This window comes from Ailuropoda melanoleuca, chromosome 7 (genome assembly GCF_002007445.2).
Source record: "Ailuropoda melanoleuca isolate Jingjing chromosome 7, ASM200744v2, whole genome shotgun sequence".
In the NCBI taxonomy this organism is placed as follows: Eukaryota; Metazoa; Chordata; class Mammalia; order Carnivora; family Ursidae; genus Ailuropoda; species Ailuropoda melanoleuca.
In genome coordinates this window covers 84,340,799-84,357,584 of record NC_048224.1, presented here as the reverse complement: position 1 = coordinate 84,357,584, position 16,786 = coordinate 84,340,799, and the positions used below count along the sequence as shown (strand labels likewise).

The 16,786-nt window shown below is 37.4% G+C and overlaps 1 long non-coding RNA gene across 1 annotated transcript in view; it reads right to left on the bottom strand.

Moving 5' to 3' along the window:
* LOC117803093 overlaps positions 1 to 16,786 on the bottom strand; it is a 179,240-nt gene that overhangs the window by 46,469 nt on the left and 115,985 nt on the right. Inside the window, exon 2 of the long non-coding RNA XR_004626734.1 lies at positions 8,503 to 8,610. This is a non-coding gene — a long non-coding RNA (uncharacterized LOC117803093). The remainder of the gene's footprint in view (positions 1 to 8,502; positions 8,611 to 16,786) is intronic.

Sequence of the window (16,786 nt, the reverse complement as noted above, 5' to 3'; positions counted from 1 at the left end):
AAAAGCCAGTCCCAGACCTCTTCCAAACAGTGTGTGTGTGGGGAGGGGGTGGCTTCTGAAACACTCTCTGGGTGGGAGGGGATGATGGACACAGTCTACACTCCATTCCCCACCTTAAAAGCACAGTGTACAGTATGAACATCCTAACCATCCTGCCTCCTCAGTGAGCCCCAGACCCCTACCACACCAGCCCTGTCAATCCCACCAAGGCAGCCACGAGGCAATGCACACCAGAACACTCCTGATCAGTGCTCACCAAGCTCCAGCCTTCATGCCAACGTGACACAGGTGCAAAACACCTGTGAACACTCCAGGCCCACACTGTTTCAGCTCCAGATGGCTTACTAGGGCACCCCCATTTCAGAACATTCCAGACGTTCTGGCTGATCCAGCTGCCTTGCTTAAGTCCCCACTGCATGAAGCACCCTGGGAACCCCAAGCCTGTGCTTGCATCAGTTCCACCACCCAGAAAGGGCACCCCCTGCACAGAGTGCCCCAGAATACTCCTGCCCATAGCCTTGCCTCCAGTCATCCAGTCAGGACACCCCCTGCACTAAGCACCCTAGAATACCCTGGCTTGCAACAAATTCAGCTTCATCTGTCCTACTAGGTTGCCCTCAGTATGGAGAGTCCTACACATAAGCTGGCCCACACATCACCTCAGTTCTAACCACCCTGCCAGGGTATGCTTTGCACAAAGAACCTCAGGGCACCCCAGATAATACTGTTTCAGCTATCCTTCCTATGTTCTTTCTACGGGTAGAGCCTACGTTCTTTCTACAGGTAGAGCCTCGGGACACCCCATCTTGCACCCACTTTAGCCATCTGCCAAGGCAGTCACTGTGTGGAGCACCCAGGGACCTCAGTCCCTACCAACCACAGCTCCAGCTATCCAGCAAAAATCACCAACACAAACAGTCTATATAGGGGAAAACCATACACAACACCATTCCTTCAAGTTTACAAGAAGTAGCTGTTCCACCTAACCACAGAAACACAGAAAGTCAAGCACACTGGAGAGACAGAGGAATATGCTCCAAAAGAAAGAATAAGAAAAAAACTATAGAAAAGGAACGGAAAAACAGATAAGCAATATGCCTGACAAAGAATATAATGATTGGAAAGATGCTCACCAGGCTGGAACGAAGAATGGATGAACACAATGAGACCTTCAATGAAGTGACAGAAAATATTAAGAAGAACCAGAGTTACATAATACAGTAACTGAAATAAAAAATACACTAGAGGGAATCAACAGAAGATTAGCAGATGCAGAAGAACATATCAGTGATCTTAAGGAGAGTGATGGAAAGCAACTAAGCTGAACGTTAAAAAAAGAAAAAAAGAAGAAGAAAGTAAAGAATTTTTAAAAATTGAGGCTAGGTTAAGAGTCCCTTGGACAACATCAAGCAAATAAATATTTGCACTATATGAGTCCCAGAAAAACAAGAGAGACAAGGGCAGAAAATTTATTTGAAGAAATAATAGCTGAACACTTCCCTAACCTAGGGAAGGAAATAGACATCCAGGTTCAAGAAGCATAGAGAACGCAAACAAGATGAACCCCACGAGGTCCACAACACAACACAATAAAATATTAAAGGTTAAAGATAAAGAGAGAATTTTAGAAGCAGAAATTGAGAAGTTACCTACAAGGGAAACTCTATAAGGCTATCAGCTTATTTTTCAACAGAAACTTTGCAAGCCAGAAGGGATTAGCATGATATATTCAAAGAGCTGAAACGAAAAAACCTAAAACCAAGAATACTCAAAACAGCAAGATTATCGTTCAGATTTGAAAGAGAAATTGAGTTTCCTACACAAACAAAAGATAAAGGAGTTTATGATCACTAAACCAGCTATGTAAGAAATATTAAAGGGTCTTCTTTCAGTAGAAAAGAATGGTCATAATTAGATGTCAGAAAACTATGAATAGGAACATAAGAAATAGGAAGATCGGTAGGAGAAGGAAGGGAAGAATGAAGGGGGGTAAACAGAAGGGGGAATGAACCATGAGAGACTGTGGACTCTGGGAAACAAACTGAGGGCTTCAGACGGGAGGGGGTGGGGGATGGGGATAGGCCGGTGATGGGTATTAAGGAGGGCACATATTGCATGGTGCACTGGGTGTTATATGCAACTAATGAATCATGGAACATTGCATCAAAAACTGGGGATGTACTGTATGGTGACTAATATAACAAAATAAAAATTTTTTAAAAACTATGAATAAAAAGATGTAAAATATGACAGCATATACATAAAACATGGAAGAGATGTAAAAAAAAGGAAAGTAATGAATATAAGAGAATATTATGATAAATTATATTAAAATGTGTTGGAACTTAAATGACCATTTATTTTCTAATAAAAGAAAAACTTCTTGGTAACCATAGACCTAAAACCTATGATAGATACACCAAAAAATAAAGAGAAAGAAAGCCAACATAGCACTATAGAAACTCATCAGTCACAAAGAGAGCAAGAGAAGAAAGGAATGGAGAAGAGCTACAAAACATCCACAAAACAAATAACAAAATGGCAATTAATACATATCAATAATTACCCTATTTTGTGCACATTTACCCAAAAAAATAACAATTACTTTAGATGTAAATGACCTAAATGCTCCTAAACATAGGGAGACTGAGTGGATAAAAAAAAAAATTGTCAGTCTATATGCTGCCTACAGAAGACTCACTTCAGACCTAAAGACGCATATAGACTAAAAGTAAAGGGATAAGAAAACATTTACCACATGTATGGAAGTAGGAAAAAAACTGGGGCAACAATACTTATATCACACAAAATTGACTTTAAAACAGACTGTAACAAGAGACAAGGGCATGACATAATGATAAAGGAATCAATCTAACAAGAGGATGTAACAATTATAAATATCTACCCACCCAACACTGGAGCACCTAAATACAAAAAGCTAATATTAACAGACATAAAGAGAGAAACTGATAGTAATCCACTAATAGTAGGGGACTTTACGAACCTACTTACATCAATGGATAGAAAATCCACAAGGAAATGATGTTTTTGAATGCACATTGGACTACAAGAACATTATATATACATATATATATAGACACACACACACACACACACACACACACAACATTCCATTCAAAATGAACAAAATACACTTCTCGAAAGCACATGGAACATTCTCCAGGATAGATCATATGTTAGGCCACAAAACAAGCCTCAGAAAAGTTTTGAAGATTTACTTATTTTTTAAAAAGATTCATTTATTTTAGAAAGACAGAGTGTGTAAGTAGGGGGAAGAAGAGAGAGAGAGGGAGAGAATCTCAAGAAGACTCCTTGCTGAGCACAGAGCCTGATGCTGGGCTCTCTCTCAGACCCTGAGATCATGACCTGAGCCAAAACCAAGAGTCAGACACTCAACCAACTGAGCCACCCATGTGCCTCCGAAGTTTTAAAGATTAAATCACAACACGCATCTATTCTGATCACACCACTGGAGAGCAATTAAACTAGAAATCAATCACAAGGAAAAAATTAGAAAAAACACAACTATATGGAGACTAAACAACACAACACTAAGCATTAACCAATTGGTCAATAAATCCATCAAACAAGAATTTTTAAAAAATACATGAAGATGAGTGAAAATGAAAACTCAATGGTCCAAAATCTTTGGGATGCAGCAAAAGCAGTTCTAAGAGAAAAATATATAGCAATAGAGGCATACCTCAAGAAATAAGAAAAAGCTCAAATAAATAATCAACTTTACAACTAAAGCAGCAAGAAAAGAACAAAGCCCAAAGTGAGTAGAAGGAAGGAAATAATAAAGATAAGAATAGATATAAATGACACAGAGACTGAAAAAAAAAACACAGAAATGAATCAATCAAACCAAGGGCTGTTCCTTTGAAAAGATAAACAAAATTGTCGAACTCTTAGGCAGACACCTCAAGAAAAAAAAAAGAAACAACTTTAAGTAATTAAATCAAAAATGATGGGGTGCCTGGGTGGCACAGTGGTTGGGCGTCTGCCTTTGGCTCAGGGCGTGATCCCGGCATTATGGGATCGAGCCCCACATCAGGCTCCTCTGCTATGAGCCTGCTTCTTCCTCTCCCACTTCCCCTGTTTGTGTTCCCTCTCTGGCTGGCTGTCTCTATCTCTGTCAAATAAATAAATAAAATCTTTAAAAAAAAAAATGAAAGAGGAGAAATAACTGCTGACACCACAGAAACACAAATTATGACCATACTATGGAAAATTATATGCAAAAAAATTATATGCCAACAAATTGGACAACCTAGAAAATAGATAAATTCCTAGAAACATACAATCTTCCAAAATTCAATCAAGAAAAAATATGAAATTTGATCAGACCAATATTAGTAACAAAATTGAATCAATAATCAAAAAACTACCAAAAAATAAAAGTCTGGGGCCAGATGGTTTCACAGATGAAGCCTCCAAATATTTAGAGAAGAGTTAACGTGATACAACACATCAACAAAACAAAGGATATAAATCAGGTTATCATATCAATAGGTATAGAAAAAGCATTTGATGAAATTCAACATCTGTTCACGTAGACTCTCAACAATGTGAGATTAGAGGGAACATACCTCAACATAATAAAGGTCATATATGAAAAACCCACAGCTAACTTCATGCTTAATGGTGGAAAACAGAGCTTTTCCTCTAAGGACAGGAACAAAACAAAGATGCCCACTCTCACCACTCTTATTCAACATAGTACTGGAAGTCACAGCCACAGCAGTCAGACAAGAAAAAGAAATACAAGGCGTCCAAATTGGTAAGGAAGAAGTAAAACTTACACTATTTGCAGATGACATGATACTATACACAGAAAATCCTAAAGACTCCACTAAAAAACTACTGAAAGAAATAAATGAATTCAGTAAATTTACAGAATACAAAATTAATATACAGAAATTGGTAGAATTTCTTTTTTTATAATTTTTATTTTCTTATATTAGTCACAATACAGTACATCCCCAGAGAATTTCTATACACTAATAATGAAGTAGCAGAAAGGGAAATTAAGAAAATAATCCCATTTACAACTACACTAAAAAGAATACCTAGGAACAAACTTAACCAAGAGGTAAAATACCCATACTCTTAAAACTATAAAACATTGATGAAGAAATTGAAGATGACATAAATAAGTGGTCTTGGATTGAGAGAATTGGATTGTTAAGTTGAAATTGAACAACCCAGTAAAATTGTTAACTTGGATTGTTCAAATGTCCATACTACCCAGAGCCACCTTCAGCTTCTTTTTTTGTTTGTTTGTTTGTTTATTTTTTTAATCAGAGAGAGAGAGAGACAGTGAGCACAAGCAGGGGGAGCAGCAGGGAGAGGGAGAAGCAGACTCCCAGCTGAACAAGGAGCCCGGTGGGGGACTTGATCCCAGGACTTTAGGATCATGACCTGAGCCAAAGGCAGCTGCTTAACTGTCTGAGCCACCCAGGCATCCCCAGATTCAATGCAATCCTAATCAAAGTAACAACAGCATTTTTCACAACACTAGAAAATTTGTATGAAACCAAAAGACCCTGAATAGCCACAGCTATCTTGAGAAAGAAGAACAAACCTGGAAGTATCACAATCCCAGATTTCAAGACATACTACAAAGCTGTAGTAATCAAAACCATATGGTACTGGCACAAAAACTGATACATAGATCAACAGAATAGAATAGAATAGAATAGAATAGAATAGAATAGAATAGAATAGAATAGAATAGGAGACCCCAGAAATTAAGCCATATTTATATGGTCAATTAATCTATGACAAAGGAGGTAAGGATATACAATGGGGAAAAGACAGCCTCTTCAATAAATGATACTGCAAAAACTGGACAGCTACATACAAAATAATGAAACTGAACCACTTTTTTATAACATACACAAAAACTCGAAATGGATTAAAGACCTAAATGAGAAACCTGAAACCATAAAATTCCTAGAAGAAAACATATGCAGTAATCTCTTTGACAACAGCTATAGAGACATTTTTCTAGATGTGTCTCCTTTAGCAATGAAAATAAAAGCCAAAATAAACTGTTGGGACTACACCAAAACAAAAACTTTTTCACTAGAAAGGAAACTGCCAACAAAATGAAAGAAAACCTATTGAACAGGAGATGATATTTGCAAATGATATAACCAATAAGGGATCAGTATCCAAAATATATCAAGAATTTAACCAACTCAATCCCCCAAAAAATAATAATCCAATTAAAATGCGCAAAGGACCTAAATTGACATTTTCCCAAAGAAGACATACAGATGGTCAGCAGACACATGAAAAGATGCTCAACATCATTCATCATCAAGGAAATGCAAATCAAACCATAAAAAAAATATCAACTTACACTTGTCAGAATGCCTAAAATGAAAAAGTCAAAAAAATACAAGTGTTGGTGAAAATATAGAGACAAATTAAGCCTCATGCACTGTTGGTAGGAATGTAAATGGATACAGCCACCATGGGAAAGAGTATGGAGATTCCTCAAAAATTAAATATAGAAATAACACACAATCCAATAATTCCACTACTGTGTATTTACCTAAGAAAATGAAAACACTAATTTGAAAAGATATATGCACCCTATGTTTACTGCAGCATAATTTGCAATAGCACAAGAGCAACCTAAGCATCCATCCATAGAAGATCAGATTAAGATGTGGCATGCATGTACACACACACACACACACACACTGCAATATTACATAAAAAGGGGCGAAATCATGTTATTTGCAACAGTATGGATGGAACTAGAGGGTATTATGCTTCGTGAAATAAGTCAGAGAGAGACAAATACCATATAATTTCACTCATATGTGGAATCTAAAAAACAAACAAAAAATTAAAAAAAAGAAAAATCAAACCTAGAAATACAGAAAACATAGTGATGGTTGCCAGAGGGGAAGAGCTGGGAGGATGGGCAAAACGGGTAAAGGGAAGTAGGAGACACAGTCTTCCAGTTATGGAATAAATAAGTCACAGGAATAGAAGGCACAGAATAAGGAATATAGTCAGTGACAGTGTAATAGTGCTGTATGGTGACAAATGGCAGCTACAGTTGTGGTGAGCATAGCATAATGTATAAACTTGTCAAATCACTATGTTGTACACCTGAAACTAAAGTAATGTTTGTTAACTATACTCATGAAATTTTTATATAATTGGTTAATGTTTGTTTAATGTTATTGAGTTACATTGCCACATGCTGTATGACAACTCAATTCTTCCACATTTATCTACTCAAATTCTTTACATAAGCACACTGTGGCATCATTTGGCTCTCAATTAACATGAGCATTTCATTTTCATTTTTAAACTACCCATTTTTCTGACTGATAGCAAACCCAGGTACTGAAATGAAGGAAATATTCTGTCTTCTTTCCATTTAATATCATGGTCATACAAATAATTCAAAATGAGCTGGAAGGGTGGTTAGTTTGTCATCATAGTGAAAGCAAAGTATCTGGGGTGCCTGGGCGGTTCAGTTGGCTAAGCATCTGACTCTTGATTTCAGCTCACATAATGATCTCAGGGTTGTGAGATCAAGCCACATGTCTGGCTCCACACTGGGCCTGGAGTCTGCTCAAGATTCTCGCTCTCCCTCTGCCCCTCCCTGCCCTGTTTGTATTCTCTCTCTCTAAAAAAAAACAAAACAAAACCCCAAGCCCCTCACCCCAAAAAACAAAACAAAACAAAAAATCCCATAGTATCTGAAAATTCTTTCATAGAACTCTTAGGCATTCAAGATATATATCCCTAAGGTCTCTGGGGTCTGGGAACACCAATTTAAAAACACTGTGTTACAACAAACTTTTCAACTTACTTTCCTGACAAGAGATAAGTCCAAGCAAATGGCTTTGAGTTGATTATCTTCTAGTTTTACTTTCAGATGTCATTGTCTGGACGTATCTTATCACCAGTGAGAGAACCCTCCAAACATCACTACCACATACCTTACTTGTGGGAAACGCCACTCTTGGGTCCTCGAAACCCCCCTGGTTCTCCTGACTTCTCTCCTTCTCTCTGCCTAGGAAGTAGAGTATTTGGCTCCTCTCTCCATGCAGTACAAATTCTTATTAATTCAGCCTCCCATTTTTTTGGTGTTGTTCCTTAGTGGGGTTTTTTAATCCATTTTTTACCTTCTATCAATTACTTTTTTTTTAGCTCAAATCTTCATTCGCAACAATTAGAAATTTTGATTGAAGTGTCTGGAAACATATGGCCAGTATGCACCAAGGTGAGCCTGTGATTAGCACTCACTGGTGCATACAAGGGAAAATATTGTTTTGAAGTAAATAACTAACACTAATTACAGCCTTGAGAAAAATGCTTTTAAAAAATTAGCTATCGTTCCTTAATCTAAGTCTGCTGCTTAACTAATTAAAATCTCTTCTCCCAAGTTCTGACATGGTATGTAACATACTCAAGAAGTAAAACAGAGATTGTTGCTTATCTTACCTGTGCACCTTGAGCACAAGAATCGGAGATAAAGTTATTTGTTGCATTCTTCTCAACCAGATATCTGTTGATAACAATGCCAAAAGGTGGGTATTCTTTAACTTGGATCTGCATAAAGATAACAAAAACTTAGTTACACATTACTGACCTCCTATCATGGGAAGAGATTCACTTTTCCATTCAACTCGTTTATTAAGCACCAGGTATATGCTTAATAGTCATTCCTAGGTATTAAGGTAGTAAAGGTCCAAATACTGAAAAAAGCATTCCTAGATTTCAAGGGGCTTACAGTATAGGACACTAGTAGACAAGGCAAGAGAAGAATGTATTTATTAATTTACTAAACACACACACAGAGCATTTACTACATGCCAGTCAGTTTTCTAACCTTTTCAAAATACCAGATCAAGAAAATTTACCAACCCTGTAAAGCAGTTACTATCATCTTCATTTTACCTAGGAAGAAGTTCAGAAAGGTGAAATGTTCTGTCCAAGGCCATATTACTATTAGAGGACAAATTGGGATCTGAACCCAGAAAGTACAGCTCCAAAGTGCTTGCTACATATGCTGCTTCCAAAATACATTTCCTAAGTGTTGTTCACAGAAAGAGTTCTATAGGACAAGTCATTTTAAGAACACTTCACACTCCTCTCTCTAGGAAATTCATAACACACATTAACGTATCAACAAATCTAACTATAACAAAACCCATTTAGCTTTGATTAAAACAAAGATGCTCAGTATCACTAATCATCAGGGAAATGCAAATCAAAACCACAATGGGATTTAACCTTATACCTTTCAGAATGGCTAGTACCAAAAGACAAGAAATAACAAGTGTTGGTGAGGACATGGAAAAAATGGAACACTTGTGTTCTGTTGGGGGAATGCAAATTGGTCTGGTCACTGTGGAAACCAGTATGGAGGTTCCTCAAAAAATTAAAATTAGAATTACTATATGATCTAGTAATTCCACTACTGGGTATTTACCCAAAGAAAATGAAAACACTAATTCAAAAAGATATATGCACCCCTATGTTTATTACATCATTATTATAGCCAAGATATGAAAGCAACCCAAGTGTATATCCATAGTTGAATAAAGGAGAGGTGATATGCACATAGACACACACAATAGAATATTACTCAGCCATAAAAAGAATGAAATCTTGTCATTTGCAACAATATAGATGGACCTAGTGGGTATAATGCTAAGTGAAGTCAGACAAAGATAAATACCATATGATTTTACTTATATGTGGGGCTTAAGATACAAATGAACAAAGAAAAAAGGAAAACAAAAAAACAGACTTAAATGCAGAGAACAAACTCTAGTGGTTGCTAGAAGGGAGATGGGTAGGGATGGGTGAAATAGGTTAAGGGGATTACAGAGTATACTTGATGAACACTGAGTAATGTATAGAATTGTTGAATCATATTGTACATCTGACATTAATATGACACTATATGTTAATTATACAAAATACCCAAATGTTTTTACTTTATTTACATTATGAAGACTTCTCAAAAGACAAGATAACACAACTAATGAATCATTGAATATATCAAAAACTAAAGATGTACTATACATTGGCTAATTGACTTTAAATTAAAAAATAATAATAATAATAATAATCAGAATTAATATTTTTAAGTGCTTTCCCTGTGCCTAGAGCTAAAAACACTGAATCACACCAGTTAAGGAAATAATCTCTATATCCAATACCTTGGTTTAAACCCCAACACTAACATGCTGTTAGAGAGTCTAGGTTAGGTTCTGTTGGGCTAACAAATAAACCCTAAAATCTCAGAGGTTTGATTCAGTGAGAAATTATTGCTCATCATGCAAAGTACAATGTAATTTATTTCTCACGGAGTGGCTCTGCTGGCAGTTCTTCCCCAAGGGATGAGTCAGAGACTCATGTTTCTCTAATCTCACTGCTCTGACACCTTCAACAAATGACCTCAGTGTGGTCATGGAAAGGGAAAAAGGGAATGTGATGGTTTGTGACTGTGCTTTATAGACAGGCCTGGAAATAACATACATCATCTCTGTCCACACATTATCAACTAGAAATCAGTCATATAGCTCCTACCTACCCACTTTCCTGGGTGGACTGGGAAATGTAGCCTTCTGGTGTACTTTGGAAAGAGTTCATGGGTTTCAGTGAACATGTAATATTGCTAACCATGTAAACTTGGGCAAGCTATTGAATTCCTTTGTGCCTCAGTTTCCTTGTCCATAAAATGTGTATAAGTTATCTCATTGGCCTTTTACTAAGGTTAAATGAGTTACTATCTTTAATCATTTAGAATTATATTTTAAACACAGGCATCTGATTCATGTGTGCAATCATATATACTCTGAAGAGCAAATATTATTATCTCAATATTTAGAGAAGAGGAAAGAGAGAGAAACTAGATGACTTGCCTACAATTACACAGTGGCTATATTAGCCAGGTCTTTAGAGAAACCAAAACAATAGGATTTATATATACAGATATAGAAACAAATCTATTGTAAGACGTTGGCCCATGTGATTATGGAGACTCGTAATTCCAAATCTGCAGTATGTGCCAGCAGGCTTGAGACTCAGGAGAATTAATGGTACAAATGAAGTCCAAAGGCTGGCAAGCAAAGAATTCCCTCTCACTCAGGAGAAGGTCAATTTTTGTTCACATTAGGCTTTTGACTAATTAGATGAGGTCTACACACATCATAGAGGACAATCTACTTTACCAATTAAAATGTTAATCTCAGCTAAAAACATCCTTGCAGAAACACTAGAGTATTGTTTAACCAAGTATGTGGGTTCCCTGTGGCCCAGTCAAGTTAACACATAAAATTAACCATCACAGTTGCCAAATGTCAAAACACTCAGAAGTTTTCATGAGTCTTCTGACCCATCCATAGTTTAAAGGGACCTGTTGACCCACATTCATCCATTCAACAATTTTCCTCAATCACTGATACTTTTCAGGGCACAGGAAAAAGAAGGGCAAACAAAATGACCCAAACTCTGACCTCATAAAATTTATAGGTAATGGTAAAGTCATTTACTTGTGCAACATTTGTGTCATCACCCTGCCCATCCCTGTTGTCACATATTCTTACACACATGCACAAGCACATTCTAGTGGGGATCTGACTGGTACTTCCTATTGAGCGTCACAGAAATTCCCCAGCAGCCCCAAAGGCTCAAACACCACATGAAATATAATGGCAAAGCGGCATTTGGTTCATTCTTGGGGGGAAACAGGGTTGGTTTCCATATACCTGTTCAAGCCTGAAAGGTCACATTTTGGTCTTTATTACTGCTTGGTATAACCAAAAATGTCCTAAACTGAGCACACTTAGAAACTGAGAACTTCAAAGGTCTATAGGCTATTTGGCACCAGGCTGGTTCAGCTAGGTCACAAATACCTCTAATTGGCATTTACTCCCTTATGTTGATTTTACCTCTTGGAGCCAAACGGTACCCCAAAGTGTACAAAATAAATTATATCATTACTCTGGTAAGCAAGGGAAAGACAGAAGTCATTTTCAATCTAAATCTTTGCAATTGAAAGCACTGATCAGAAGCACTTTTAATCTAATTAACAACTATCTTTAATATATGTGTTTGCATCATCTCTGATGTAAACTCAAATCTGGAGAAGGAGAAACTTGTCCAATTTGCTTTTATAGGCAAAGCACAACTCTAAGAAGAAAGAAAATACAGTTGATTCAGAACCAACAAACATTAGTGGACATCTACAATGTGAACAGACACCATATTTTCCAGTATAAAGATTAGGATACATCACCTAGTTCATAAATAATTTGAATTAAAAATTTATGTGAAAATCTTACAAATGAAGAAAAATGGTTTGCATATGGTTTCACATTTAATGAAGTACTATTATTGAAATGGGAGAAAAAAGAATATAAAATGAGAGTGTTTCAGAAAACCCTAGATAGTCTCTATTACTATGTTCTCTTCTAGGCATTTAACATATGGGATCTCAACTCATTTTGAGATTAAAAAATTAATGATTCATGAAAAGATTAAATAGGATTAATAAATGATATGAAAAAATCCAATTCAACAGATATTTATTGAACACTAACTACAAGCCAGTTAATAAGAAGTATATAAAGATAGGCAAACAGACTCTAACCTCAAACAGTTTATGATTGAATGATAGGAGACACGCTCAAGCAATTATCAGGACATGAGGCAGATTATGGATAGCACCCTTGGAAGTATCCCCAATTGGACAATCTTTCCTGGTAGATCTGGGGAGCCAGACTTGCTGCTTTAACAATTCCCCAACATTCAGATCACAGATCAGGAAAATTCTAAGTAAAACAGGTTTATTAAAGATTTTTACACACACACACACACACAAAAGATTTTTACAGAGACTGTTTGATGTTAGAATCAGAGTATGACACTTCGAGTCCATTGTTTTTGTGCCAAAGTTCACAGAACTGGGTTACAGATCATTGTTCAAGCTCATTTGATGAACTACTCCCTCCTCCGTCCTCTAAGCTAATCAAAGGTGCCTTGCACCAAATGATCATCAAGAATGGTCACCATAAAACTCATCCTTTCTTATCCTCTGCCTATTAATCATCAATGGGAGATGGGTCATGAGAACAGGATGTTTAAGTAGTTGTAGTTTGTGAGGATGAGCACAAACAATGCTGAAGTCCATGGGCTTTGCTGCACCCACACAAGAGAGGAGTGTAAACACTGAGTCTGGAGTTCCTTGTCTAGCAAAGGCCAGAGGAGAAGGATGTGTAAAATGCCTGTGAGTTCAGCAAAGGGAAACAACAGAAAGTTTTTGTGAAGCAGATGGCATTTAAGAAGGTGTTGAAAAGCTGGGTGGGGTGAGGGGATGTTGGAGGAGTGCTTTCTAGGCAGAGAGAAGGACCAACCAAGCAGCAGAAGCAGGAAGACATGACCAAGGAATTGTAAACAGACGTGTCAAAATAAAATGTAAGTTATAAAAAAAATGGAAAAAACATGTAAAACCAGAAACATTGACTCAAGCACCATCCTACAGGGCTCCATACTCAATTTAAAGGCTTTATACCTAATTACATGTGAAACTATGCATCTTAGCCCACAAACTTCCATGTGTAAGCAATATAACTTGATTTCAATCATTCAACTTCATTTCTGGTTTAAGCCCCACTCTGCTAAACTGGCCAGAGATTTGAATCTTTTTTTTTTTTCAGTATTCCTCCCCTTTTCTCTCTCTGAGAGGGTGAGTTCAGGGTTTGCATCATGCCCAGGGATTGGGAAGGCACTGGACTACTGGATCCTTGAGTCTCCTGTCCAGTTTATTATGAAAATATTCCCTTTCAGCTTTCCAGCCCTGAGGTTCCTTCTAAAGACTAATTATTGCCCTATATATTATAACATATGGCCACCCCTATCACTCCACATCCCCAGCATGGATGCTGAGAAGTTCAGTTTCCCTCTCTTTAGAAGTTCACAAACTTCTGAGTCTTTGCAACTACTGGTAACACTATTTGTAAAGTGGAGCATGTCCTTACTACTACCACCATCACCATACATCTCTTTCCTCTAGCCCAGAGTGGAATCGCTCTTTAGTCTGTGACAATCTTGACTCCTCCAAGTTTTTGACCAGGAAACCACTAACAACCTGAGCTCTATATTCTATGGGTTAGGCTTTTGGGGGAAAAAATATGGAAGACTTCCTGTTTATTTCTGTTTTTAGTTTTACCTCATCTCTGCCCTGAGACAATGAACAAGAGTAATGGTTAACTGATGGAATGAGGAGAAAGGAGCAATCAAGGGAAAGAAAAAATATTATATATGTAATATTATATATAAAATATATAATATTATATATTATATTATATTATATATAATATATAATATTATATATATTATATATATTATATATACACACACACATATATATATATACACACACACACATATATACATATATGCATATATATATATGGAGGATGTGGGAGTCGTTGTGGGTTTAAAGAACATTATAATGATCATTCTGGAAGCAGAGTACAAGATGGCTTGGAGGAGGTAGAAACAAAAATCTTATAACTGGTTAGAGTAAGGCAGGCCAGTAGCAGTGAGATGGAAAAGGGAAGACAAATATTTGATATTCCAAAAAGCTGACCTACTAAACATGAAGAGATAAAAAATGAAGCGTTATTAACAGGATGCTGGGGGGAATAATGATGGCATTCTAAAGAAGAAAAATCAAAAAGTAGAAGAGCTTATTTACAGAAGAAAAGTAAATTCCACTTTGACCAGACCCTGTTTTAGATGTCAATATCATCACTCAACAAGGATTCCCTGGATGTGTTTGGAAATCAGAATCATGGCTCAGGAGAGACATCACACAAGGTGCCTTGAATTCTTTATGGAACCAAGTCTTATGTGAATCAACTAATTAACTCTATTGAAACAAATTATAATAGTCTTGAAGTACAGAAGGGCATCTGTGGTTGTAGGCAATGATTCTTTGCACATGGTGATAAGAACATGTAAATTTAGAAGCTGGAAGAAAACAGGAGAAACAAAGAACAGACATTGGAGAGATGAAAGACTTAAGAAGCAGTCTTGTGTCAAGAGCTCCAAAACCCCCTAAGCTGGGAACCAAACGAAAGTCAAAGAATGTGGAAATGCTAAGGTCACTGGAGGTTTTCCTATGGCTGATGTCAGCAAGACAGTGTGGCGAGGAGACACACTGCAAGAGATTCGAACTTGCACATGTGGTGTGGGGACCCTCTTCCAGAAAATCTGGTGTCAGTGGAATGAAGAAATGAGGTTATAAAACTGATTCAGAAGGAACGATACAATGAAGAAGACAGAAGAACAACTCCAACTCTTCTTCTACAAATTCTTTGGACCTTAGTTAAACTAGCTCCTACTCTATGACTTTGGGATATTTGTAGACTCCACTAATTACCTGGAATGTTCTTTCTTCTGTCCTTCCCTCTTTAACTCTCTAAGCATCAATTTTCTCATTTGTCAATTGGGACAAATAATACCTACCTGAAATGTTATGAAGAAAATAAATCAGGCTGCAAAAGGGCCTAGATCAGAGCCTGACACATAGTAGGTAGATATACAGCTGTAGTATTTTACTGAGAGCTGTACTTACCACAAAAACATAATCCACACAAAACTACCATAGGGCAGTAGAAGACTATTATTCATGTTAATATTGCAGAGGCTATGACTGGTATAGTGTCAGGTTGGTTATTCCCCTGGGAAGAATTGCCTAAAAGCAGAGCATTGCCCAAGGCAGACATGGTGAGAAACGGACCCAAGGAAGTGACAACTCCAAGAGGTGCTTATGAGGGAGTGATGCCGGGATAGCTTCTCTATCATTTCCATTAGCTTCATCAACCCTCCTCCAGGAATCCTAAATCACAGGAAAACTTAGCTTCAAAATGCATGCTCTGGTCTCCTCTTCCAAAAACTGGAAGAATTTTAATTTGACCTTCCATTTGCCAAAATGTTTTGGGAGCACCAGGAAGGAATGTAGCCCAAGTTGATAAGGCTCTGGGCAGGAATAAGAGGAACTATTCCTTGTTCTGCCTCTATCCAGCTGAGAGATCTTGGACCAGTCATTTAACCCATGTGGTCCTCAATTTACTTGTCTATAAAACAAGAGGATTAGACTAGATCATTGGTTCTCCTCAGGGGCAGCATTGCCCCCAGGGGGGACATTTGGGCCATGCATGGGTGAAGTTCTGGTTGTCAGAGGATTGGACAGTGCTACTGGCATTTAACAAGTGTAGACAGGGAAGCTGGATGCCCTGCAAGGCTTAACACAGTTGGCAACGATCAAGAGTTGTCCTGCATCCTGTGTGACTTTCTAATATCCCTGTGACATTGAGGTATGTCACAGGCTTTATTATAATTAATTAGCCTAGAAACTGTTTCACATATAAAAACAGAATATTTTTGCATAGTTTTTTTTCTAAAGATTTTATTTACTTATTTGAGAGAGAGAGAAAACGCACAAGCAGAGGGGAAGGGCAGAAGAGAGGGAGTAGCAGACTCCCCGATGAGCAGGGAGCCTGATATGGGGCTCAATCTCAGGACCCCAAGATCATGACCTGAGCCAAAGACAGACGCTTAACCAACTGGGACACCCAGGCTCCCCTTTTAGCATGGTTTTAATATATACTGGTCCTACTAATTTATATCCCAATATCTCCCTGTGCTTCTGCGCTTGGATTGTACAGAATGGCTCCTGATCTTCTTTTAAATCTAACTTACCGTG